This window comes from Pseudorca crassidens, chromosome 14 (assembly GCF_039906515.1).
Source record: "Pseudorca crassidens isolate mPseCra1 chromosome 14, mPseCra1.hap1, whole genome shotgun sequence".
Lineage (NCBI taxonomy): Eukaryota > Metazoa > Chordata > Mammalia > Artiodactyla > Delphinidae > Pseudorca > Pseudorca crassidens.
In genome coordinates, this window is record NC_090309.1 from 89,336,986 (window position 1) to 89,363,938 (window position 26,953).

The following is a 26,953-nucleotide window of genomic DNA, read 5'->3' on the forward strand; positions in this document are numbered from 1 at the left end:
AACCAGTGGCTGCTGCCCAAAGACAGGGCAGAGTTCTGATGACCACGATTGCAAGGGGTGGGGAGATGCAGGTGAGCAGACTGTATTTCTGTTGGTTGCCTCTCTCTCTAGAACAGAAGCACCACAAAAGCAAGGATTTTGATTTTCTTTGCACTGTTGTTCTATCCTGGAACTGAGAACAGTGTTCAGGACCCTTCACATAGCAGGTGCTCAATAACTTTTTTTTAATTGAAGTATAGTTGATTTACAATGTGGTGTTAATTACTGCTATACAGAAAAGTGCTTGTTATACATCTATATATTATTTTTTTATATTCTTTTCCATTATGGTTTATCACAGGATATTGAATATAGTTGTCTGTGCTATGCAACAGGACCTTGTTGTTTATCCATCCTATATATACTAGTTTGCATCTGCTGGTCCCAAACTCACACTCCATCCCTCCCCCAACGCCCTCCCCCTTGGCAACCACCAGCCTGTTCTCTGTGTCCATGATCCTGTTTCTTTTTCACAGACAGGTTCATTTGTGTCATATTTTAGATTCCACATATAAGTGATATCATATGATATTTGTCTTTCACTTTCTGACTTACTTCAGTTAGTATGGTAATCTCTACTTACATCAATAAACATTCTTAAACAATAGATGCCTTATGGATACCTCTGCTCTCCGTGGTCTGGAACAGAGATGGTGACAGGCAGCCAAGAAGCCAGACAACGTGTACCTCTCCGATCAAATTCTAGCAGTCCAAAATATCTAGTGTGTGTAATATTGGGGTTGGGAGGGATTATCAAACATACACCATAATCATTGAAATTAAGCCTCAGCTAAATTAAGTCATTTGCCTAAAGTTTCACAACTGGTAAATATGTTAGAGACACAATTTAAACCCAAATGAACCAGACTCATGAGCCTCTTTTCCATTATACTTCACTGATGGATGATTTCTTACCCTTTTGGCAATTCTAGACAAGCCAAGGATATATGTTTGAAAGAAGAAAAGAAGTATTTAGTCTATTGTAGAGCTAGAACCTCGGGCCACCTGCAGCCTAGTCCTGCTGAGAGCAGCAGTGGGTCATCACTAGAGCCAGCTTGGCTGAAAACAGAGTAAGAACACACTCAGTACAAGTTCAGAGGGCCAAGGCCATGAAGCCCCTTCAGCTGACAGGGTAGGTGTCAGCAGTGGCTCTAGGGTGTGGCTGACTGGTAACTAGGCAACCATAAGCCCTCTGGGTCGGCGCTGGGGAAGAACAGGGTGCCTTGGTCTCTGGCAGATGCTCCAAGATCCAGGTTTTCTTATATTTTTATTTTTATTGAAGTATTTTTGACTTGCAATGTTATATTATTTTCTGCTCTACAGCAAAGTGATTCAGTTATATATATATTCTTTTCCATTATGGTTTATTACAGGATATTGAATATATTTCCCTCTGCTATACAATAGGACCTTGTTGTTTATTTTACATGTAGAAGTGTGCATCTATTAATCCCATACACCCAATTTACCCCTTCCCACATTTTCCCTTCCCCCGCATTTTCTCTTTGATAACCATTAAGTCTGTTTTCTGTGTCTGTGGGTCTTCCCCTTTCCACATTTGATGCAACCCTCGTAAGTGAATTCCCTCTCCCTACCCTGCTGTTTAAAGAAAGGTCCTACAAATTTTAAATTCTATACATTAGGTGGGTTTATGTCTAGATGTTCCTCTACATTTCTTTTGTCCTCCTCTTTGTGAAGGAGGACTTATTTTTCTCTTAGTCATTTGTGCTGAGTTCTTAGCTTTAGAAATTATTAAGTAGTCATTTAATGCAACCGAGTCTTCACACAGAGAGGACAAAGTGCAGAGTAACTTGTTAAATCTTAATTCAGGATTCACCACATGGGAGAGAGAAGCCGAGGGGAATGTTCACCTGAGGGGCTTGTAGCCAGAGACCTGCAGCCTTAGAGCAAAACCATGGTCACTTCTGAGTTAATGAGTGACTCCACTAACGCACTGAGCCGATCCTTTTTTTTTTTTCCATGCTCTTCCTAGACATTTCAACCATCTAGGAACCTTCTTAATCAAGAAGATTGCTACCAGGAAGAGCCACAGGGAGTCCTGGAGGATTTCAGAAATACTGTCATTTCCAGGAAAAGTATACAATTTCCAAATGTCCCCTAATAGACCACATCTCTGAGTTTGCAATTCCCAAGAGCTCAATTACCTCTTTACAGTAAGACAGCACCAACTGGGCTGATTTTAAAGAACGTGTTTTAAATAAAATACAGCCTTTTACAGATCAATATGTTTTGCTTTTTGAAAAGAAAATAAAATTTCAATCCAATTACCTGTTTCAGAACACCTTTAAAGAAAAAACTGTTGCTTATGGCAAACTCGATTGACAACATTTTTCTTGAGCCGAAAATCACTTCCAGTCACCATAATTGCTCAGGCAAATGTGAAAGGTGGGGTGTGAAGTGGAGAAATCAACTTTCAATTTTTGTGAAATGTTCACGAACTGTCCAGTATTCATGAAGCCAGAAATAAGTCTAAAAATGTGCAAATTGGAACCTATGTCTAAGCTCTGAATATAAGAAATTGAGTTATTAAAATACTGCTGTTCTGCTTCACGGAACAGAGGAATAAGAAAAAACTGACACCAACACATCACAGCACACAGCACCTTAAAAATGCCAGCTGTAACGTGTCGACTATAGGGAAAAGAGAGAACTGGTGACAGTTTGCCTAAGTATGGCTTCCCTGGGAAGCAGCATATTCAAGTTATGGGAAGTCTGCTATGTTACACAAAATCATTTTCAGACGTCTCACTGCTCAAGGCACCGTCCTCTTCCTCTACTCTCCTTGTTTATTTTTATGCCTGTCGCTACAGCCAAATGAATAAAACTCTAGCTGCATAGTGGTTAGAGTTTATTCCTAATTAAAGTAGAATAAAAGGAAACCGAAAGGTGCAGTGTGTGAGGCACTGCCTTTCTAGTAATAGAGTAACTTGGAATTCACTTTTACCAGCTTCCCTCTGACGTGGGGACACCAGCCAGTATCTTGGTACCATCAGTGCGTGTGGGAGCTCTTCCAACCTTGCTGCCTCATTCCATTTTAAGACATCCACATGCTAATGCTTAGAAGTTGTGCATGAGATTCCAAGGAGGATGGATGTCTTGGGACTGGTGATCTGCAAATACGGAGAGCTGACAAAAAGCACACTCTCCCCTGCTCATCACAATGAGTGTCAACCAATCCAGGAGCAATTCGACTGCTGCGACCATGGACCATTTGTCAACACTTCACACCTCCCACCCTATGTCTCTTCTTTCATTCAGCCCGTGAGGTGGTCCAGGACTCCTCAAGACACAGGGAACTTTCAAACTGCATTTTACAGTACGTCTTGAAGGAAATGCTTGAAATATGAGATATTCCATGGATTTTGGAGATAAAGATAGGCACTGGATGCCTATTTTTATCTGTTTCAAAACAAGGTATTTTCTGATTTCATAAGCATCTGAAAAAGTTAATGCACAGCTAAATAAGAAAGTTGCAGGAATTTCTGCAATATTCTGCAGGAATATTCTGAAAATATTTATGACCTCTTTCCCTGAAGATGTACTGGTATATGCCCATGGGGTGGGGCGGGCCCTAAGAAGCAGGGCTTCTGGATTGGCTAACCACACATCCACAGACGTGGCTGACCAGGAAACAGAGGACCTACATGGACCTCATGAACTTCCTCTTCACGTTGTTTCCTCATGGCCTCCAAGTCCTCCTGGGGTGATGCAGAGGTGGTCCAGGTAGAAACTGTGTCACAGCTGAGGAATTTTGTGATTGGGAGACCCTCAACTTTTGGGGACTGCTGACAAACCTGCCCCTCCCATCTCCAGGGAGAGAGTTTCTTTCCTACCAGGGCTTCCTTGGGGAGGGTAGGAGACGTCTCTAGATTTATTGCCTTGGAATGTCTCTGGGCAGAGATATTTCTAAATCTCTCTGGAGGGAGACGCTATTTTTATCTTTCCAAGGCTATCTGTTGTGAGAATATTCTTGAACCTTTGCTTTGAAGATGGGCAGAAACACCAGACTCGTGAATAATTACCTCCCAATAGTATATTTTTATATCCCTTTTTCAACATACTTCCAGGCAGTCTCATGTTTGTCAGAAGTTTTGAATTTTAAAGTTCCAAGCAGTTAAGTAAATTACCTTTGTGTTTCTGGAATCTTCTCTATATGTGGCATTTAGAAATGCAATTCAAACTTACCTTATTGGGAGTGTCAGAGGGCAATGTTTTCAGAAAGGGCATTTTCTATGTTCTGTATTTTATTTTCTAAAGTCATTTGCATGTATTATTATTTCCTCACATAAAATCCATTTAGTTTTTAAAAAGTTTCAATAATGTTCAAATTAGGAAAACTATGGTTTAAAGTATAGTAGTGGCACCCACCAAGGTGGACATGTATCTCTTCGTGTTGGTTATGATGCATCCTTGACATGTATTACTTCAGTTAATTTGTTTGCAAAACTTTTTGATGATTGAGACACGAAAAACATGATTTCTACAAAACAAAATTTTAAAAAGAGAAGCAAAAAGAAATGCTGTTGTAGGTGGTATGACCCCTCAATCTTAATTAAGCTGAACCTAAATGAAGGGGTTCAGCTCTTAAGTTGAAAGATATCCCCTACAGTATGAACAAAAAAAGATAAATCACAAGAAAACAAGTTCACTTCAGTATCTACTCTGGATGGAATATTATTTGATTCAAACCTGAAGCCCTTAAGAGCCTCAGTCCTCAAACAAAAATCCAATTATGTTCAATTCAGTGCTATTACAAGGGTAAATTTTACAAAGAGTTTTGATTAGGTATCAAAATTTTGACTTAACTAGAAAGTTCAATTACATAAAAACTTGTACTTTGTTTTCGTCATTATAATTTGACATTTACTACATGTCCATATGGTGCTGAGCATCTCTTGGACCACAGTAACCTGTAATGTTACCCCAAATATTTGAATTAGCTTGGAACCCCTGGCTGTGAGCCGAACCACTCACATTTATGCATAGGGAAGCCAAGGTGAAGGTGAAGGAATAAGGTTCCCGATGATAAAGGCTCTGACAGGTAAGTGATGAGACTCCCCATCCACAGAAGATCTGTCCACTCTGCAGATGAGAGACAGGGTCATGCTCCGGGCACCAGCCAATTAGGAAGCGATTTCTCTCTAAGTCCCAGAAAGCAAAACACTAATATATCACAGCTTTCATAGACTTTAAATAAGTAGGCATGTTGAAGGCATAAAAAAATTATGAGTAATTCTGGTTTTTATGTCAATAACACTTATTAAACAGTGTCGAGGTTCTGAGGAATATAAAGATAGACAATGGTTAAAGGGACATAAACACTAAAAAATAACATTGCAAACCAAACAACAAATAAGAACACAGAATGAGAGATACTCCACAGTGATTCCATGTGTGGTTAATTCATGAATTTGAGGAGAGGAACAATCTCTAAAAACTCAGGCAGTCTGGGAAGAATGATCAAGGAGAAGAAATTAAAGTTTGATGTTAAATTTGATATAATTGTTTTTAAAATATACTGTTTTTAATGATGACTATTTCTGAAGTTAAGGTCCTATTTTTTATGTCCCTTTTGTAATAGATATTTTTGTAATTCTAATTTACAAATGAAAGTGCCTAAAAATAATGGGCTTTGCGTATAATTGATGTATATGAGTTTTGTTTGTTTTGGGGTTTTTTTTTTTGCGGTACGCGGGCCTCTCACTGTTGTGGTCTCCGCAGCATGTGGGATCCTCCCAGACCGGGGCACGAACCTGTGTCCCCTGCATTGGCAGGCGGACTCTCAACCACTGCACCACCAGGGAAGCCCTATGAGTTTTTATATGCAAGTATACATGAGGTATGACACCCCCAAAACTGTTTCTTTCATAAATCATAAGTGTATACCCTTCAAAATTATATTCCTGAACCCACTACTTTACTGTCAAATTTTTCCAAAAAGAACAAGGCTCATAAAATTTAGCTGAACTTAAGAATATCACATTATATCCACAATACCAGTAAAATTTCAATGTAATAGAAGAATGGAGAAATAAATTACTCTTGTTTATAGAAATTAGCTAACAAAGTCTCAATTTGAAGTACCAAAAAAAAAAACCTTTCTACCTTCTTTTTATTTTAATTTTATTTATTTTATTTATTTTTTCAAGTTAAACTCTCCATTGTTCTTGGCGATTAAGAACAGGATTGAATCTTGGGTTTACTGCATCTGTATCATCACCCTGAACCTAAGTTTTCAGAAGGTGATTTTAAAAGAGGTGACTTTTACTGTACTAAAGAAAACCTGGAATTACCTTTTCTCCATCTCTTTCTTAAATTACTTTTTTGAAAAGTGTAGATTCTTGGCAAAAAAGCCTGATTTCTTATAATTTTTACTACCTCCTAAAAGTGGACGGCAGCCAATAAGTCACTTAACTAAGGGAGCTGTTATGTAATGGAAGTTTCCTTGACTCAGTTAATATCAGGAATATAGGGAATGTTTTGCATGCCATGTGGAAAGCCAAGCAAATCCACAATTAAACTTTCTTTGCTGATGTGTCAGTTGCCAAATGGATGGAGAACCACACCAAGAAAGAGAAGAAACTGCTCAAATCTTTTCCTTCTTATGCCAAAGCAACACTTTCAATGACTGTTGGAACCTATACAACTTTATGATATATTTCTGCCTAAATCATATAGCTCTTCAAATCCAGTGGAATCAGAAAAATACACCACTGAGATAATTTCATAAAGACATGTTTTATCAGTCATTGTGCGATAGAGATATACCCTATTTTCCACCCAAATTGTTCATTACAGCCCAAGTTTGCATGGAGAAAATACCCCAGGCATTTATGTATTCAGAGGTAAATATCCACTTTAAATAAATTCATTGCTTCTTGCACATCCCATGATGGTTGTTTCCATTCTTGGTTTTCTTTTTTCTTTTTTTGGCTTTCTAAACTGGTTTTTATATAACATTTGATTTATGTTTATGTAAAAACTCTGTTGTGGAACAGAAACTACACTCAGAAGGACATTGCAAGGGTGTATTCCCAGTCTACCATTTCTTCAGTTAAGAATTATAATGCATCATCCTGTTTTTGAGAGGAGTTAAGATTTTTTAGTAACCAATTATAATATTTAACAATTTATGGCCAGTTATTTTTGTGTACACCCAACTGTACCCTTCCACGTGTGACCGACACAAAGCCACACTGTAAATATTCCATCCCACCCTCCACACCTGCCATGTGTAGGCTCTGTTCCCACACTGTCTTGGTGCTTGTGCCTCTGCTAATCAGGTTTATCAATTCACCAGATGGTGGAGGGGTGTGGATGACTGCCCTGGTCTGTCTGTAGCACCCCAACCTTAGGGCATAAGAATCCCTGGAACTCTGAAGAGTGGTATTTGCTGAATCATTTCCTTCCTCATCCTCTTGCTTATGACCTCCTTCTATAACAGACCTTGTCCTCTCCTGCCTGTCCCTCCAGCTTCATTACAGTGAGGACACACTTTCTGTCCTCCCCACCCTTGCCTGGGCAAATGCTCATCCACATAAAACATCCACACAGAATAAAAGCCTACTTAAAAATAAGAATGAGGACTCAGTGACGTATGGTAAATATGGGCAGACCAGCTGTGGAGACTCTGTCTGTCCAACAAATATATTGCCAAAAGCAACTACAGATTCAACAGGAGATGTTCCCATAGTCATTAGCATTACCCGTATAACATCTCAAACAGACATGGTTGATGGTCTCAATTTGTAGTGGTCCTTCCAATCAGAGACTGCGGTGCCTGCCTCAGAACAGGGACTTCCTGTTGCATCCTCTCTCCTTTCTTCTTGCTTCGATGTGGACACAGGAATGCTTTTTAATAATCCACTGCATCAATCCGAGGTAGTACAACATGGACATCACAGTGCTGAAGAAAACCACGATGGGCAGGACCTTAAATGCAAAAAAGTGGTCTTTATATTTCTCGCCAAAGACAAATGAGGGGCCAGAATCAGTGTACTCCAGGAATGTCTGAACTTGTTTCCCCAACCAATCAAAAGCCATAAATCCAGGTTCTGTCCTTAGTATCAAAAGCCCAAGAAGAAACTGTGACCCAATACTCCAAAAGACAGGCCTCCATTAACTTTGGTTGGGTGCTTGGAAAATAGAAATGTCAGGATAATGTACATTATGAGTCCACTGAAGGATACCAGCTGCTGTTGGTCCAATTTGGTGGTGTCAAAGACCAGCCAGAAAATAACTCCTAGGATTAGGCAGGCCCAAATCACCCACTTCAGCCAGAACCAATGGCTGTCCAGAAGCCTTTGGCCAGGAGGAAGGAACTGAGCAATTTGAGACTCATATTTGGCCATGAAGTAATCTCAGGTTACAAAGAAGGTGGCAACTACTGTGATCAGAAAAGAGGAAGGGCTCTGCAAAAGTTCAGCACACAGGCCGCAATCGCCAGAGACAGACACCCTTTTGATGCGTCTCTTGATCCTCCTCCTCATCTTCATCCTTTCTTGAAGAATCCTGATCAGTGGTGACTTGCTCTTTGCCCTGTTTGGCCTTTTCTTGCTCTCTGTTTTGCACAACTCTACTCCTTAGTGAGTTGTCATTTCCTGATGTGTTCCAGTTTTCAAAGAGTCTTCGTCACTCTGAAAGCCAGTGTTGTTACAGCCCTTGGCTGTGAGGGCTGGCATCCTCTGCAGCTCCACAGAGTTTTTGCTGCTCATGGATTTGGCTGGGCTCCGAATTTTTTTCAGATGTCTGGGCTGGAGATCCCCTGTACCTCATTAATCCTTCTCATTATCCTCATTCCTCACAGCCCATTTTTACTCTGGGAAGAAGACTCCTGTGCATGGGAACCACAGATGGTCTCTGGTGCCTCTTCCCTGATGTGTCAGATGAAGGGCCAGATGCCAGGTTCACTCCCCAGCTCACCTAGGAAAATCTGATTTATGAGTTTTGACTTTACTTTTTGATGGTGCAAAACTGATAAGCATTCTGTAGAAACCTACTATGAATTTTGAATTTTAATCTTTCCCCAGGCTTGTGATATGTGGTATGATAGTCAGTCTCTCTATACCCTTGGTATGGTGGGCAGTGGCAACTCCCAGTCAGCTATACAATCATCAAGGTAAACAACTGATACACTTACAATGACTCTGTACTCACACAACAACTCTGTTTTCCACTTTCAGTACAGTATTCAATAAATAACATGACATATTCAAAAACAAAAACAAAAAAAATAAGAATGAAACCCTCACCTGGCTGTAATGTAGCATCTTCTCCCTGCTGGGATACTGTCAGAGAAGCTTAAATGGGGAGGTGGGACTTTCACCTTTACTGGGAGGTAAGTAGCTCCCTCCATAATATTAGTGGAGATCATGTGGGGAGAAGTAATGGGGTGCTTGCCCAGGTAGCAACAGAGGCTGAGTGGGGACATGGAGCCCCACCACCACCTGGCAGTATTGAGGCAGCATAACTCCCTCTCCTAACACGACAGTGTCACAGGAAACTTGCAAAAGCAGAAGATTTAAACAAGATTGAGTCTCATTACATAATACCTAAAATGTCCAGCATATAAATGAAGATCACTCATTGCACCATAAACCAGGAAAATCTCAACTTGAATGAGAAAACACAATCAACAGATGTCAACACTAACATGACAGATGTTGGAATTATCAGAAAGGACTTAAAATCAGCCTGAAAATTTAGTCTCAATAAAGAAATTGAAGATATAAAGAAAAACTAAATGGAAATTTTAAAATTGAAAAATGCAATAACTAAAATAAAAAGCTTACTGGATGAACTTATCATATTTGAGATGATAGCAGGCCAATCAGTGAACCTGATATAGAAAAATAGAAACCAGCCAATCTGAAAAACAGAGAAAAATCAGTCTGGAAGGGAAATGAACAGAGCCTCAGAGCTGTGTAGTGTGATATTAAAAGATCTAGCATGCATGTCACTGGTGTCCAAGAGGATAGGAGAAGGAGTGTAGGGCTTAAAAAGTGTTCAGAGAAATATAATGGAAAAGTATGCAAATTTGACAGTGGGGTCAAGTCTACAGATTCAGGAAGCTGAGCAAATACCAGAAAGAATAAATCCAAAGAAATCCATGTCAAGTCACATCATAATCAAACTCCTGAAAATTAAACAACAAAGGAAAAAATCTGTAATACAGTGAGTAAAGAAGAGTACATTACTTATAAGAGTTAATACAATTTAAATTAAAGCAGATTTTACTTGAGAAATTATGGAATCCAGAAGGAAGTGGGCAATGTTTTTCAAGTGCTTAAAAAAAGAATTGTAGAGACGGCAGACAGCAGAAGCAAGGAAAGCTACAATTCTGCAGCCTGTGGAAGGAAAACCACATTCACACAAAGATAGACAAAATGAAAAGGCACAGGACTTTGTACCAGTCGAAGGAACAAGATAAAACCCCAGAAAAACAACTAAATGAAGTGGAGATAGGCAACCTTCCAGAAAAAGAATTCAGAATAATGACAGTGAAGATGATCCAGGACCTCAGAAAAAGAGTGGAGGCAAAGATCGAAAAGATGCAAGAAATGTTTAACAAAGACCTAGAAGAATTAAAGAACAAACACTTAGGAGAATTAAAGAACAAACAAACAGAGATGAACAATACAATAACTGAAATGAAATCTACACTAGAAGGAATCAATAGCAGAATAACTGAGGCAGAAGAAAGGATAAGTGACCTGGAAGACAGAATGGTGGAATTCACTGTTGCAGAACAGAATAAAGAAAAAAGAATGAAAAGAAATGAAGACAGCCTAAGAGACCTCTGGGACAATATTAAATGCAACAGCATTCACATTATAGGGGTCCCAGAAGGAGAAGAGAGAGAGAAAGGACCAGAGAAAATATTTGAATAGATTATAGTCGAAAATTTCCCTAACATGGGAAAGGAAATAGCAACCCAAGTCCAGGAAGCACAGAGAGTCCCAGGAAGGATAAACTCAAGGAGAAACACACCAAGATACATAGTAATCATACTGACAAAATTAAAGACAAAGAAAAATTATTGAAAGCAGCAAGGGAAAAACAGCAAATAATATATGAGGGAACTCCCATAAGGTTAACAGCTGATTTCTCAGCAGAAACTCTACAAGATAGAAGGGAGTGGCACGATATATTTAAAGTGACAAAAGGGAAGAACCTACAACCAAGATTACTCTACCCGGCAAGGATCTCATTAAGATACAATGGAAAAATCAAAAGCTTTACAGACAAGCAAAAGCAAAGAGAATTCAGCACCACCAAACCAGCTCTACAACAAATGCTAAAGGAACTTCTCTAAGTGGGAGACACAAGAGAAGAAAAGGACCTACAAAAACAAACCCATAAAAATTAAGAATTGTAATAGGAACATATATATCGATAATTACCTTAAACATGAATGGATTAAATGCTCCATCCAAAAGACACAGGCTTGCTGAACAGATACAAAAACAAGACCTATATGTATGCTGTCTACAAGAGACCCACTTCAGACTTAGGGACACATACAGACTGAAAGTGAGGGGATGGACAAAGATATTCCAAGCATATGGAAATCAAAAGAAAGCAGCAGTAGCAATTTTCATATCTGATAAAATAGACTTTAAAATAAAGAATGTTACAAGAGACAAGGAAGGACACTACATAATGTTCAAGGGATCAAACCAAGAAAAAGATATAACAATTATAAATATGTATGCACCCAACATAGGAGTACCTCAATACATAAGGCAACTGCTAACAGCTATAATAGAGGAAATCGACAGTAACACAATAATAGTGGGGGACTTCAACACCTTACTTACACCAATGGACAGATCATCCAGACAGAAAATTAATAAGGAAACACAAGCTTTAAATGACACAATAGACCAGATAGATTTAGTTGATATTTGTAAGACATTCCATCCAAAAACGGCAGATTACACTTTCTTCTCAAGTGCACATGGAACATTCTCCAGGATACAACACATCTTGGGTCACAAGTCAAGCCTCGGTAAATTTAAGAAAATTGAAATCATATCAAGCACCTTTTCTGACCACAATGCTATGAGATTAGAAATCAATTACAGGGAAAACAGTGTGAAAAACACAAACACATGGAGGCAAAACAGTATGTTACTAAATAACCAAGAGATCACTGAAGAAGACAAAGAGGAAATCAAAAAATACCAAGAGACAAATTACAACGAAAACACGATGAACCAAAACCTATGGGATGCAGCAAAAGCAGTTCTAAGAGGGAAGTTTAGAGCAACACAAGCCTACCTCAAGAAACAATAAAAATTTCAAGTAAACAATCTAACCTTACACTTAAAGGAACTAGAGAAAGAAGAACAAACAAAACCCAAAGTTAGTAGAAGGAAAGAAATCATAAAGATCAGAGCAGAACTAAATGACATCGAAACAAAGAAAACAATAGCAGAGATCAATAAAACTAAAAGCTGGTTCTTTGAGAAGATAAACAAAATTGATGAACCTTTAGCCAGACTCATCAGGAAAAAGAGGGAGAAGACTCAAATCAATAAAATTAGAAATGAAAAAAAGGAGAAGTTACAATGGACACCGCAGAAATACAAAACATCCTAAGAGACTACTATAAGCAACTCTATGCCAATAAAATGGACAACCTGGAAGAAATGGACAAATTCTTAGAAAGGTATAACCTTCCAAGACTGAACCAGGAAGAAATAGAAAATATGAACAGACCAATCACAAGTAATGAAATTAAAACTGTGATTAAAATCTTCCAATAAACAAAAGAACAGGACCAGATGGCTTCACAGGTGAATTCTATCAGTCATTTAGAGAAGAGCTAACACCCATCCTTCACAAACTCTCCCAAAACATTGCAGAGGAAGGAACACTCCCAAACTCATTCTATGAGCCCAACATCACCCTGATACCAAAACCAGACAAAGATGTCACAAAGAAAGAAAACTACAGGCCAATATCACTGATGAACATAGATGCAAAAATCCTCAACAAAGTACTAGCAAACAGAATCCAACAACACAGTAAAAGGATCAAACACCATGATCAAGTGGGATTTATCCCAGGGATGCAAGGATTCTTCAATATATGCAAATCAATCAATGTCATACACCATATTAACAGATTAAAGAATAAAAATCATGTGATCATCTCAATAGATGCAGAAAAAGCTTTTGACAAAATTCAACACCCATTTATGATAAAAACTCTCCAGAAAGTGGACATAGAGGGAACCTACCTCAACATAATAAAGGCCATATACAACAAACCCACAGCAAACATCATTCTCAATGGTGAAAGGCTGAAAACATTTCCTCTATGATCGGAAACGAGACAAGGTTTTCCACTCTCACCACTATTATTCAATATAGTTTTGGAAGTTTTAGCCACAGCAAGCAGAGAAGAAAAAGAAATAAAAGGAATCCAAATCAGAAAAGAAGAGGTAAAACTGGCACTGTTTGCAGATGACATGATACTCTACATAGATAATCCTAAAGATGCCACCAGAAAACTACTAGAGCTAATCAATGAATTTAGTAGAGTTGCAGGATACAAAATTAATGCACAGAAATCTTTTGCATTCCTATACACTAACAATGAAAGATCAGAAAGAGAAATTAAGGAGAAACAATCCCATTCACGATTACAACAAAAAGAATAAAATACCAGGAATAAACCTACCTAAGGAGGTAAAAGACCTGAATGCAGAAAATTGTAAGACACTGATGAAAGAAATCAAACATGACACAAACAGATGGAAAGACATACAATGTTCTTAGATTGGAAGAATCAATATTGTGAAAATGACTATACTACCCAAGGCAATCTACAGATTCAGTTCAATCCCTATCAAATTACCAGTGACATTTTTTACAGAACTAGAACAAAAATCTTAAAATTTGTATGGAGACACAAAAGACCCCAAATAGCTAAAACAGTCTTGAGGGAAAAAAACAGGGCTGGAGGAATCAAACTCCCTGACTTCAGACTATACTACAAAGCTACAGTAATCAAGACAATATGGTACTGGCATAAAAACAGAAATATAGATCAATGGAACAGGATAGAAAGCCCAGTGATAAACCCATACACCTATGGTCAACAAATCTGTGACAAAGGAGGCAAGGATATACAATGGAGAAAAGACAATTTCTTCAATAAGTGGCGCTGGGAAAACTGGACAACTACATATAAAGAATGAAATTAGAACACTCCCTAACACCATACACAAAAATAATCTCAAAATGCATTAGAGGGCTTCCCTGGTGGCACAGTGGTTGAGAATCTGCCTGCCAATGCAGGGGACACAGGTTTGAACCCTGGTCTGGGAAGATCCCACATGCCACAGAGCAACTAGGCCTGTGAGCCACAACTACTTAGCCTGTGCGTCTGGAGCCTGTGCTGCACAAAAAGAGAGGCCGCGATAGTGACAGGTCCGTGCACCACAATGAAGAGTGGCCCCTGCTTGCCGCAACTAGAGAAAGCCCTCGCACAGAAACAAAGACCCAACACAGCCAAAAATAAATAAATAAATAATTTTTTTTAAAAAATGCATTAGAGACCTAAATGTAAAACCAGACACTATAAAACTCTTAGAGGAAAACATAGGAAGAACATTCTTTGACATAAATCACAGCAAGATCTTTTTTGATCCACCTCCTAGAGTAATGGAAATAAAAACAAAAATAAACAAATGAGACCTAATGAAACATAAAAGCTTTTGCAAAGCAAAGGAAACTACAAACAAAACAAAAAAGACAAACCTCAGAATGGGAGAAAATATTTGCAAATGAATCAACAGACGAAGGATTAATCTCCAAAATACATAAACAGCTCATGCAGCTCAAAATTAAAAAAACAAACAACCCAATCAAAAAATGGGCAGAAGACCTAAATAGACATTTCTCCAAAGAAGACATACAGATGACCAAGAAGCACATGAAAACCTGCTCAACATCACTAATTATTAGAGAAATGCAAATCAAAACTACAATGAGGTATCACCTCACACCAGTTAGAATGGGCATCATCAGAAAATCTACAAACAACAAATGCTGGAGAGGGTGTGGAGGAAAGGAAACCCTCTTGCACTGTTGGTGGGAATGTAAATTGATACAACCACTATGGAGAACAGTTTGGAGGTTCCTTAAAAAACTAAAAATAGAATTACCATATGACCCAGCAATCCCACTACCTGGCATATGCCCTGAGAAAACCATAATTCAAAAAGACACATGCACCCAATGTTCATTGCAGCACTCTTTACAATAGCCAGGTCATGGAAGCAACCTAAATGCTCATCAACAGATGAATGGATAAAGAAGAAGTGGTACATATATACAATGGAATATTACTCAGCCATAAAAAGGAATGACATTGGGTCATTTGTAGAGACGTGGATGGATCTAGAGACTCTCATACAGAGTGAAGTAAGTCAGAAAGAGAAAAACAAATATCATATATTAACACATATATGTGGAACCTAAAAAAATGGTACAGATGAACCGGTTTGCAGGGCAGAAATAGAGACACAGATGTAGAGAACAAACATATGGACACCAAGGGGGGAAAGTGGCAGAGGCAGCAGTGGTGTGATGAATTGGTAGATTGGGATTGACATATATACATTAATATGTATAAAATAGATAACTAATAAGAATTTGCTGTATAAAAAATAGAATAAAATTCAAAAATTAAAAATAAAAAGAGAGAGAGACTGTGGCATGCAGTAGAAGAGCCCAGTTAAGGTATCAGAACCCAGGAACCAGACAGAGTTGGGGAATAATGCCAGGGGAGGAAGGGAATTCAAATATGTATTAGTGCCTAGTCCATGTCAGGCACTGATGTTTCAACATTATCCACAGTGTCTGATGTCAAGCAGCCCCGGTGACTGTGGTCAGTCATTGACATGCTATGTGAGAATAGTTTCCAGCTATCTAAAGGCCCACTTGCAGTCTGGGTAGTTGAGTACTGTGCCATATTTGCTGCTGGGCAGCTGGACTTGGGGTTGCCAGAGACCTTGGAAAATGAGCTATTAGGCCACCCTTCTGACTGGGTCCTTCTGTAGGAGTCCTGGGTGAAACAGTTCCACTAGTCTTACCTCTTTGGAGAACACTTCCCAGGCTGGACTTGGTGCCCCGGTGTCATGCTTCTCTGGGTCTTCTGTTTCTCTCTCAGCACCCATCACGCTGATTTGTCATCTCCATCTAATGTCTACTTACCCCACTGACTCTGGAAGCATGGGACTGAGCTCCCTCCAGGCCCTAGCATTGATCTTGGCACAGAGTGGGTGATTTATATTTGTTAAATGATTGGACGAATGAATGAATTTAGATAATCCAGAATAGTCTTTCTAGCTTCGCATTGTAAAACAGAGAAAGATGGAACGAATATGACTTTAGACAAGTCACCTAATCTCTCCGGACCTCAGTTTTACTTCCTGTAAAATAGATATAATAGTAATCTGTCCCAGTGTCATGGGACTGTTTTGATGATTAAATGAGATAATGTATGCAATACTACTAACTACACTTACTTGAATGTTCCTTATATTACCGGTGCTTTATTAGGCTTCAGATAATATATTTGAAGTAATAGATATAGTGGACCTTAACAAATATTTGTCTTCTTCCTCCAAAACTACTTTAAAGTTTAAATGTTCTGGCATTTTTTTATAAAGTTTTTTTTTAAGTTAAAAAATTAAAGAATTGTAACCTACAATTCCATATCACAAAAAAATATTCTACAGGAATGAAGAAGGAATCAAGGCCATCTTAGATGAAGAGAAACTAGAAGATTTTGTCATCAGCAGACTTATCTTAAAAGAATGACTAAAATCTCTAAAGTTCTCTAGAGAAAAGGCAAATGATAAAAAAAAAAAACTAGAAACATTAAGAAGGAAAAAGAGCTTAGTAGGCAAAAATATGGGTAAATACAATAAATATTTCTTCTCTTGAGTTATCTAAATTGTGTTTCAAAGTCAGACAAAACATCATAGCATTGTGTGATTTGGCTGTCAACGTATGTAGAGAAAATATTTAAGACAATAATATAAGTGAGGAGAGTAAAGGGATTTAAAGAGAGGTAAGACATCTACACTTGTCTCAAAATGATAAAATGTCAACTCCAGGAGACTACGATAAGTTATGTATGTAAAAGGTAATACCTAGAGCCACTACTGAAAAATCGGTATAAAAGTTACAATAAAAAATACTTGACATAAATCAAAATGGAATTCTAAAAATGGTATTCACAACACAGAGGAATACCCTTGTTGAAAAACAAAACAGAGAAACCAAGAGCAGAAAGAAGAAAAAACACGATGACAGAACTAAGTCTTAAATCATAGACAGGATTAATCCCTACAATTTAATTAATGAGTTTGTTGATTAGTTAATTAATTAAAAGTTGGGCATTCAAAATGAAGGAATTAAGAACATCTTAGACTATATCGCATTATATTTTGTATTTATTACCTGGAAAAATGAGAATTTACCAAATTACCACTGGATCTATTTCTAAAATGCATCTTCATTTCGAATTTGTAGACTAGATGATATTTTTTTACCTGTAATTTTGAAAGAGTAGAGAGTGGTGGAAAAGTAGATACCAGTACCCAACAAGGACTCAGGACACAGAACAATGACAATGATTACAATGTCAGCCAAGCTTGAGAGCACTCTCCTGTCCTCTTCAAGTGGGTTTTGTTCTTCATTTCTTATACAGAGCTTCATTAACTTGAAATCCCAATTTAGGAGTGTTCTTGTAAGAGCAGGACGTTGTATTTTTTTTTACTAAAAAGTTATTCCGTTGACTTCCCTTTAGTGACCATGATGATGTATTTACTCAAAGATAATTGCAACTTACTATATAAAAGTTGAAACATTTTATACACAGGGAAGAAGTAACTGAAATGTAATACCAAGCAAGAAAAGATAAAATTTGGAATGAAAATGGGTAGCAGAATTCTGCTGTAAACCCTAAGAAGTCATTTCTATTTAAATTTTGTAGAACAAAGTGCAGACTAAAACTCCTTACCATACTGTCTCAGAGTTTAGATGATAAATTCTTCTAAGCCAGAACTCAGGCACCTTAGAAAACTAAGAAGAAATCTTGACAATTCTAGCCGATTCTACTAATTTGGAAAAGTAAATACAAATCAAATTATGATTTATTTGTATTAAGTGTAAGCAAAGCACACACTATCATTTGGTTTTAGACTTCTAAAACAGTTATTTTTCTATGTATCCATGAAGGCTGCTATATCTATATAATCTTCACTTGATTTATTGACAAGCTTGCCACATGCTTTTCACAACAGAATCCTGCTTCACAAAGAAGGGGAAGGAATTATAGGTTAGAATCCAAGGCACTGACATAAAACATTCAGTGTTTTAGCTTTTAAAAACATCTCAGACTTTCTAAACCTTTAAATACATATAATTGTCTTTAACATTGACGAAGTCACTTCAGGTTGAAGGAATGTGGTAGAAAACAGAACTTTTTCTGTTCTCCTGTCCTCACTATGGAAAGGTTACTTGTTGACAGAGAAGAGAGCAAATATTTGGGGACAACTGGATGAACACCACATTCCGACTCAAATACGAGGGGTCAGGGTGACACCAGCTTACATCCATGTCCCTCCCTTATGTTTCTTACTCAGTATGATCTCGATATAATAACAAAAGGGAATGTGTGACTCTTTTTATATAACCTTTCACACAGGTGAACATACACTCATGCTTACACACAAGCAGTGCAGCATAAAAATATTAGGCAGATTTTTCAGAAAATATTCGCTGACTAATTAAATGAGTATCTTGCTCTCATTTCTCTAAATATTAATATAAATATTGCCCTTTTGAATGTCTACTTATCTGTGAAATAGCCCTTTCTTTGTCCATGTGCCCCTCTCTTGCAAAATAATAAACGCATGAATGCAGAGTTGTGTTCTATCATGGGCTGGTTCTTGAAAACACAACGTGAAATAAATCTCACCTGTGCAAATCTCATCTTGGTTATTGGTGAGGGGTATGCATCGACCTGAAAAACTAACAAAAATGCTTGCTATAAAGTGACTGTGTGTCATTAACTCTCCTAGCCAACAGTTAAACAGATCAAAATGAACACCTTTGTAAAAGCAATCGTCTTGGTGAGATCACGTTCCCCAGTTGGTTTATAATCAACAACCAAGAAAGATAAGTAGTTTGATCATCTCTTCATGTAACTGTAATGTGACACATTTAAATTTAAGGAAAACTATCCCTTTTTGGTAAAAACCAAATGTCTCATTAAAAGTATCCAAGATTCACACCATTAGTTTTGTTTGTAAGACTGCTAGAATCAAAGTGAGAAAATGAGCCAAAATTAACGTCAGCCAGCAGAAATTTCACCCATCCACACAGTGATTTAAGCACTGTGTCATTTGCTTGAGAAGTCCCTTAATTACGTTATGTATTGCATGTTTGCTCATTAGGATTTTGCATGTCGATTAGACTGAAATGCTTTCCATCGTTTAGAATTTGAAGCCATTTCTGACTTCCATGCTGCATTATATTTTAATAATAATTTATTCACTTTTCTAACAAGTATTTTGAGGACCTATTAGGTCCAAGCACCATTCTGAGGGCACAAAAACTAAGATGCTTTCCTATTTTCAAAGACAAAAGAAGACAACCCCAAACAAATATCTGCAGTCCAAAATAATAGAATTACCCCAAAAAATGATATAATAACACATACTAGCAAACTGTTCTCTCTGTGAACTTGAAGAAGTAATATTTGAACTGGATTCTCTTCCCACACTCTATGGTTTTAACTTATGCCCCACCATTCTATGCAAATGAATGAACATGAATAAAGTAACTTAGGAAAATACTGTGAAAGTATCTCTGCATCCAGCATTTTGAATTGTGATGGTCCTTTCCTCTTAAGCCATTTTAAAATTTAAAAAAAAATTTTTTTAGGCTACTCTTTATTCTCCTACCTTAGGCAAAGCCATCTTGCCTCTTCCATCAAAGTTAGTTAATCCATGAACAAAAGAACACCTAATCTACATGACTACATGCACTTGAAAACTCTCTGTGAAGATCCAGGTACAGTGCTTTTTGACCAAGAAAATGCTTCATTCATCAGATTTCCAAACCATGGGTCCTATTTGTTATCATAGGAAAGTCATTTATTTTTTTAAAGATAAAAGGAAGCATTTCAACCAGTGATGATCTATATGAAATTTTTTTAAGTAACTAGAAAAATAGTTACCTAGCCCACCATAAACAGAGTGCAGATGTTGGGATGGTTATTTTATCGACTTAAGAGAACAGCTCACTTCATCTCTGCTGAATCAGATTTTTAAAAAAATCAATTTCCCAGCATGTATCTGTTCTTTTTTTCAGATATCCAGTTATAATATGTATCTTAAAGTAACAACTTATCAAATAATTGTATATTGCTGATTACAGAAATGTTGCCTATCTTGATGGACTCAAAAGTAATTCAAACACGACATATTGGAACTTATATTGCAGATAAAATACATCTATTTATCTCAAATGGCATAGATATTGGCTAAAGCGATATTTTTAAAGTCACGAAAATAAGGTAATAGCAAAAGGTGTGGAGAATGCAAAAGCCTAGCAGCTCCTGAAGGCTAGGGCCATGCAATTTTCTCTTCATTTTGCAGCAAGGAAATATTGATTATTTGCATTCCGGGCCTACCTGTTTCCAATATCTCTGTTTTTGTGGACTGTGGTGATATTTAGTAGTAGAGTTCTTGAATGGGTATCATCAACTAAATTCAGTTTGTATATAAAAAACAAACCAATAAAACACATTTTAAAAGATCCACAAAGATTGTCTCAAGGCTGAAATAACGTCTTCTTTGTGTAAAAACATATGGTCTATGATAATTCTTTGTCAAGTGAAAATTGCTATGTAACACAGTGTTGTTATAGTTCATTATAGACCTGAAGTGAAAAGTAAAAATAAACAGAGGAGAAGCAGCATCTTTGAGAAGTGCGTTGCCCTTCTTCCCCTGCACTCGCGCCATTCCTGCTGCTCAGAGGCAAGCCTGCAATTCCGCCTGCCCAGGGCTGTGTGGGCCATGGGAGCCTGCTTGGTCTGGGAGGGGCAGTCTGGAAATGCTTGGGGATCAGTGTCCTGAGAGCAGCCACAGGTGGCAAATGACTGAGGGTGGCTGGTGGGGAATGTGGCAGCCCCGTCACTCCTTGGGTGGGAGAGCTCTCAGACATCATCCACACTGTCCTACAAGCTCCAGAGTAGGACTGAGTCCTATCACCCACAGCCGTGACCTGCTCCCTTCCTTTCATTTCTTTCCTAGAGTCCCCTTCCAGATTGATTGCTGTACCTGAATCCTTGTATCGGAGTCTATTTCTGAAGGAACCCAACCTAAGACAGAAAGGTTGAGTATTATACTAGAAAAATCATCCACTTTAGCATAAAAACCAAACCCCCCAGCTCTGCTATCATTAATGAGTAAGGCGGGATTCTGCTATCTATTTACATTCAAGGGGGGTACACAAGGTTCCTTGTAGAGTTTTAGGGGTCATCTGTGAAGAAAATAAAATGAAGTGAGAACATGTTATATAGTACAAGGAACTCGACTTAGTGCACTGTGTTGACCTAAATGGGAAGGAAATCCAAAAAGAGAGAGGATATATGTATACACATGGCTGATTCACTTAGCTGTACAGTAGAAACTAACACAACTATTGTAAAACAACTATATATTTGTTAAATTTAATAAATTAAATAAATAAATAAATAAGATAAAATGATACATTAGGTACAAGGATAAATGTTTATGTTTAAAGAAAAAAGAAGTCACAACAAATTACAAATTTTAAAAAACTGACGAATATCACAAATACAACTTAGAGAAAAAAACTTTATTGTTAATTAAGTGCCTAGTTCACCTCTATGATGCCTTTACCCCTCTGCATTTTAACTGAATAGTTTTTGAATGCCAAATAAGCTCATAGTATTTCCTATAGATATGTTATATAGAAAAATAAAAAAGACTATTCTATGTTATCTTATAGATAATTAAGTCTTCCCTAGAATGATTGATTGGGTTTTTGGTTGATAATTTAAACTGTAAAAACTGTAAACTTAAAATGTTTATGCTAAAAAAATGTTTTCACTTCTTTCTGATTCATATTTCATTTTTCTTAATGCCACGTAACATTTTAAGACTTCAGTCCAATCTAGAAGACATATTTCTGTGTATTAACACTGCATGCTTTTGCCCTATATAAGTTCTAATTTACATAATTCTCATAAAAATAGTATGTATTTAAAATTGTACATAGTGCATTATAAAGAACGTTTCTGGGCAGCCAAGTACTTCCATTTTGGTTATGTGTTGTTAGCAGCAAATCCTCTTACAATTTCCATAACGGATGCTTAGACATTGTTTCCACAGACATGTTTCTGGCTTTGTTCATTTCAACCCTTGTTTTTCCTCTGCCACCCTCATATGTCTGGGGCCATGTGGCTTGAGACACATTTTTATTTCAAGAAAGCCTCTGTATGAGTTGAAACAGGGGGATGGTGAGAGCCTTTCTGGAAAGTATTCCTACCGTGGGATGCCTAGAAACAACTTAATTATACGTGGCAGTGAAGGCAACCACACAAATATATCTCAGTAAACCCAAGTTAAGCTTATCTTCCAAACCAATTTCTCCTGGGCCAAATCTCAAAAGTGTCCATAGCCATTCCACCTTGAGCCAACCCAAAAAGTGTGACTACAAAGAAATGAAGATCATGTGAACACGCATATTATCTGCAAGTTTCCTAACCATATATGGTAATGAGAATGCATACGGCCTTGGAAGAGCCTTAGAAACTTGGAAGTGTTCCATGTAAATGAGGGATCCCAGAGCTTAGGTTTTATGGTAAAGCCTTGAATAGTCCTCTGTAATGTTGAAATGGTAGTGCTGTGTCAGACAGGATTCTGAAGATACATGAGACACATATGATGGTACTTCCAGAGGCGTTAAATGAAGGCTTTATTGAAGGAACATCTTTATAGAGGGACTAGTTACTGAGGTATGGCAGAAGTTTAGGAACAAAAAAGCTATAGTTAGGTACCAAGGTCCTACCACGCCTGGAAAGTTAGGGTAAGGGGAAGAGGATTAATTCCCTGGGCACAGGGAGAAGGGCCCTGGAATGGGCAACGCTCAGGAGCTGAGGCCAGGAGTAATGCATAGGCTGCCAGAGCCACTCCTCCAGCTGTGTGCTGGGGAGCTTCATTCAGAGAAACCCACAGAATTCAGCTAGTCCAGGGGACCCAGGGATGATGCATCCACAGAGGTCACCCCCCTGGGACAGGGGGCAGGGATGAGTGGGGAAAAGGGCAAATCTGAGGGTACAAAATCGAAATAAGCAGTACAAGTATCTTCACAGGATTGCAGCCAACATTAGATTAGATAACATGTACATGAATGCATCCAGCACAGGGCAGGCTCACAGATCCAGGCTCACACGATAATATCAGTCCCATTATTTCTGGGATGAAATACTTAAGTGACTTTACAGCAGAAGCAGGAAGAAAAATCACAGCATTTGATGGGAAGAACATCCTAATGATGCCATGCCAGAAGTCAAGCCAGACATTTTTCTAATTACTGTTACTTCCAGAAAAACTCTTCTCAATAGCACATCTCTAGTGAACGGTGAATTGACATAAGGTACAAAGCATTCTCCTGTTACTGAATTTTCACTATTTAAATATTATAGCTGATCACCACTAAAGGAGTAGCAATTCCTGGTGTAGATTTGGAAAATGAGGATGTGTTAAGAATTCACCCTGAGACACAGGACCACATCTGGGTCAGGTTACCCAAGAACTAGCAGCACGGCCAAGTGGAAAGGTGCTGAAATCCTAACAGAACTTGGGGGTCCACAGGGAGAATGCTGCTTCTGCACGGCTTTGTATCCTCATCTATGAAATGAGGGGTGGGGACTAATAATGGATCCCAAACTGTGCACTGAGCCCCCCTTGAGGTTCACCTCTCCCTCAGAGCTCTGGGGTCACCCCTGCACATTCTGAGTCACTCTCCTTTTATCTGTTTGTGTGGATTTCACAAGAAAGTCCACAGTTGACAGAAAATATTTGAAACCCCCCACGATCTCAAAGATTTCTTCTTGCTTCAAAAACTAGAATGTCAAAACCCAAATGTTTTAAAAACCTACTTTTTAAAGGCCCAACATTTTATCTCGGTTGACCTTGCATCCAAGTCACAGCAGAAAGCTTATATTTATTTCAAATCAACAGATATTTATTGAGTCCGAACTCTGTAAGGCACAGTTATAAGGATACGTCGCCTTAGATTCATTCTAGTTTAGAATGCAAAGGGGAAAAAGGACAGGCATAGAAATTCTAAATTCCACAAAGACATAAAATAATTCACAAGTAACCACATAAAGGTGTAGAATGTTTCTCTTATAGAGAAAAATAAAGTTAGTTTTATTATTTCAAACTCATGAAGAACTCAATAGTTTCAATGCAGGTAAAAAATTACAGAATGTATCATTTTTTTCTGAAATCTTTAGCAAACAACCATCTTCTCAGTGAGGAGTCAGCTAAGGTCTCATACTATGTAATTAAAATAAGTATAGTAATTAAAATAAGTATTTGTTCAAATTTAGCCCGATTGTACTAGCTAACCCTTGTGCTGTGGAATGTGGTCCAGAACCTGGTAACACAAAGAACTAGGGATCACCCACAGGCTAACTTTCAGTTTCAGGCAACAAAACTCTGAAAAAATAGTCACCATAAAATATTCTTGAAATACATGTGACTAGGTATTGATTGCTTTACAAAGTACCTGTCAGATTGTTCTGTGAAGAACTGACCTGTATGTTTTTTAATTTATTTCATTGAAGTACAGTTGATTTACAATGTTGTGTTAATTTCTGCTGTACAGCAAAGTGATTCAGTTATACATATATTATCCTTTTTCATATTCTTTTCCATTATGGTTTATCACAGGGTATTGAATATAGTTCCCTGTGCTATATGGTAGGACCTTGTTGTTTATCCATCCTATATGTAATAGTTTTACATCTGCTAACCCCAAACTCCCAGTCCATCCCACCCCCACTCCCACTTCCTCTGGACAACCCCAAGTCTGTTCTCTGTATCTGTGAGTTGACATATTTTTAAAAGATCTGGAAGAAAAAAAAATCACTATTAAGAACAGTCAAAAAATAACCAAGTGCTTTCATCAAGACTAAAGGAAATTTTGCAAATTACTTACAATTATTGTTTGGCAGAAACAGCTTCTACAGGATAGACATGTGACCCGTCCTTGAACGCCTGGCTTTGTGAAGGCCCGAGCTAATACCAATATTTACTTCTACACCTAATACAATTTTATAGCAGCTAAAATGGGAATGGTGCCTCTGATCATCTCTCTGTGTATTGTAGTCAAGATCATGTCCACCAAAGGCTCCTTGATGGGTTTCAAATTTCACCACTGCGCCTTCTTTCCATCTGGTTGTGTATCAAGCTGATGATTCCAAAACAACTATCCCTCCCCACCTGTTTCTGGGTTTGTTCCCATAGGAAATATGTCCCAGGCGTCTTGGCCTTGTGGATATTAAGAACACTTGTTCCTTACCTCATGCTTTATTCCTTTCCCACACACATCACAACCAGCCCTGTACAAGATGTCCACTAGTTCCGGGATGCTAATTGCAGTCGTTTGGACATCTCTTTTTCTGCACCATTTGACTGCCCAAATCTCCCTGTGAGAGCCAAGTTATTTATCTTTTTTGACTTGAAACCAGTGTTACATGATCTACTTAGGTTTTTATTCTGAGAGCTCAAAAAGAAAATTCCTCTTTGAAAGAGAATACTTTTTTTCCCCTCTTTTTTCAAAGTTTAACATGTCATCTCTAGTTATTTGTTGGTCCACTTATGTGTGTCCATATCACAAAAGCTGCAAAATAAATATAATTTGCAAAACTTCAGGTATTGACATTTCGGAGGGAGAATGGAGAAATTCCATTTATAACTACTTACTAAATTATAGAAGCATAATCCTATTTTTTGCACAGGTTATCATATCATCATGAGGATTAATATTCATTGTGTTTAGAGGTCAGTCTTACCTGCAATTTGAATCTCGCTTTACACAAGAGGTAACTGCAGCTCAGGGATGTTGTCAGCCTGGCCTCAGGTCATACAATGATGGTAAGTGACAAGCTTGCATTCAAACCTTAGCAGTTCAGCTTAAAATGGCTTTGTGCTTCCTATTAGGAAAATAACACGTGCAGGATTTCAAGGAGGTGACAATAAAAATAGTGTGGTTTGTACTTTTGTGCCCTGAAACACTTAAAATATTTTCACCGGGGCTGCTGTTCCCAGCAAAAAGCAATCGTTTTACATCCCTGAAACTAGCAAAAGTTGACCTGTAAAGAGCCCTGAATGGCAGGGAGGTCAACATGTTCCTGGGGCCTGTATTCCAGCCATTTGCAAACCATTTTGTGAAGAGGGTCTAGGACCCCATGAATAGCTAGGTTTCTCCCAGCAGAGGTACATTTTGAGGTGTAAACTTAATGAAAACCCGCTCTGTCCTTTCTCTCTAAACACTGATGTCCTGCTGGCTATTGAACCCTAAAGGGAGGCTTGGATTAGATAAAATGGTATTTCTGAGGTTGAATAAAGTGGTATTTCTGTTGATACTAATTGGCAGGCCTTCAGGGTGGTACATCTTCAAAATGCATTCTACTGAAGTACTTAACTATTTGGGAGCCAGACAGACCTCAACTTTATCAGCTCTGCTACAGATAGGAATCATTCTATAGTCCACGCTATCACCTGTGAATTGAGGTAACCACGAAGCATAGTTCACATGAA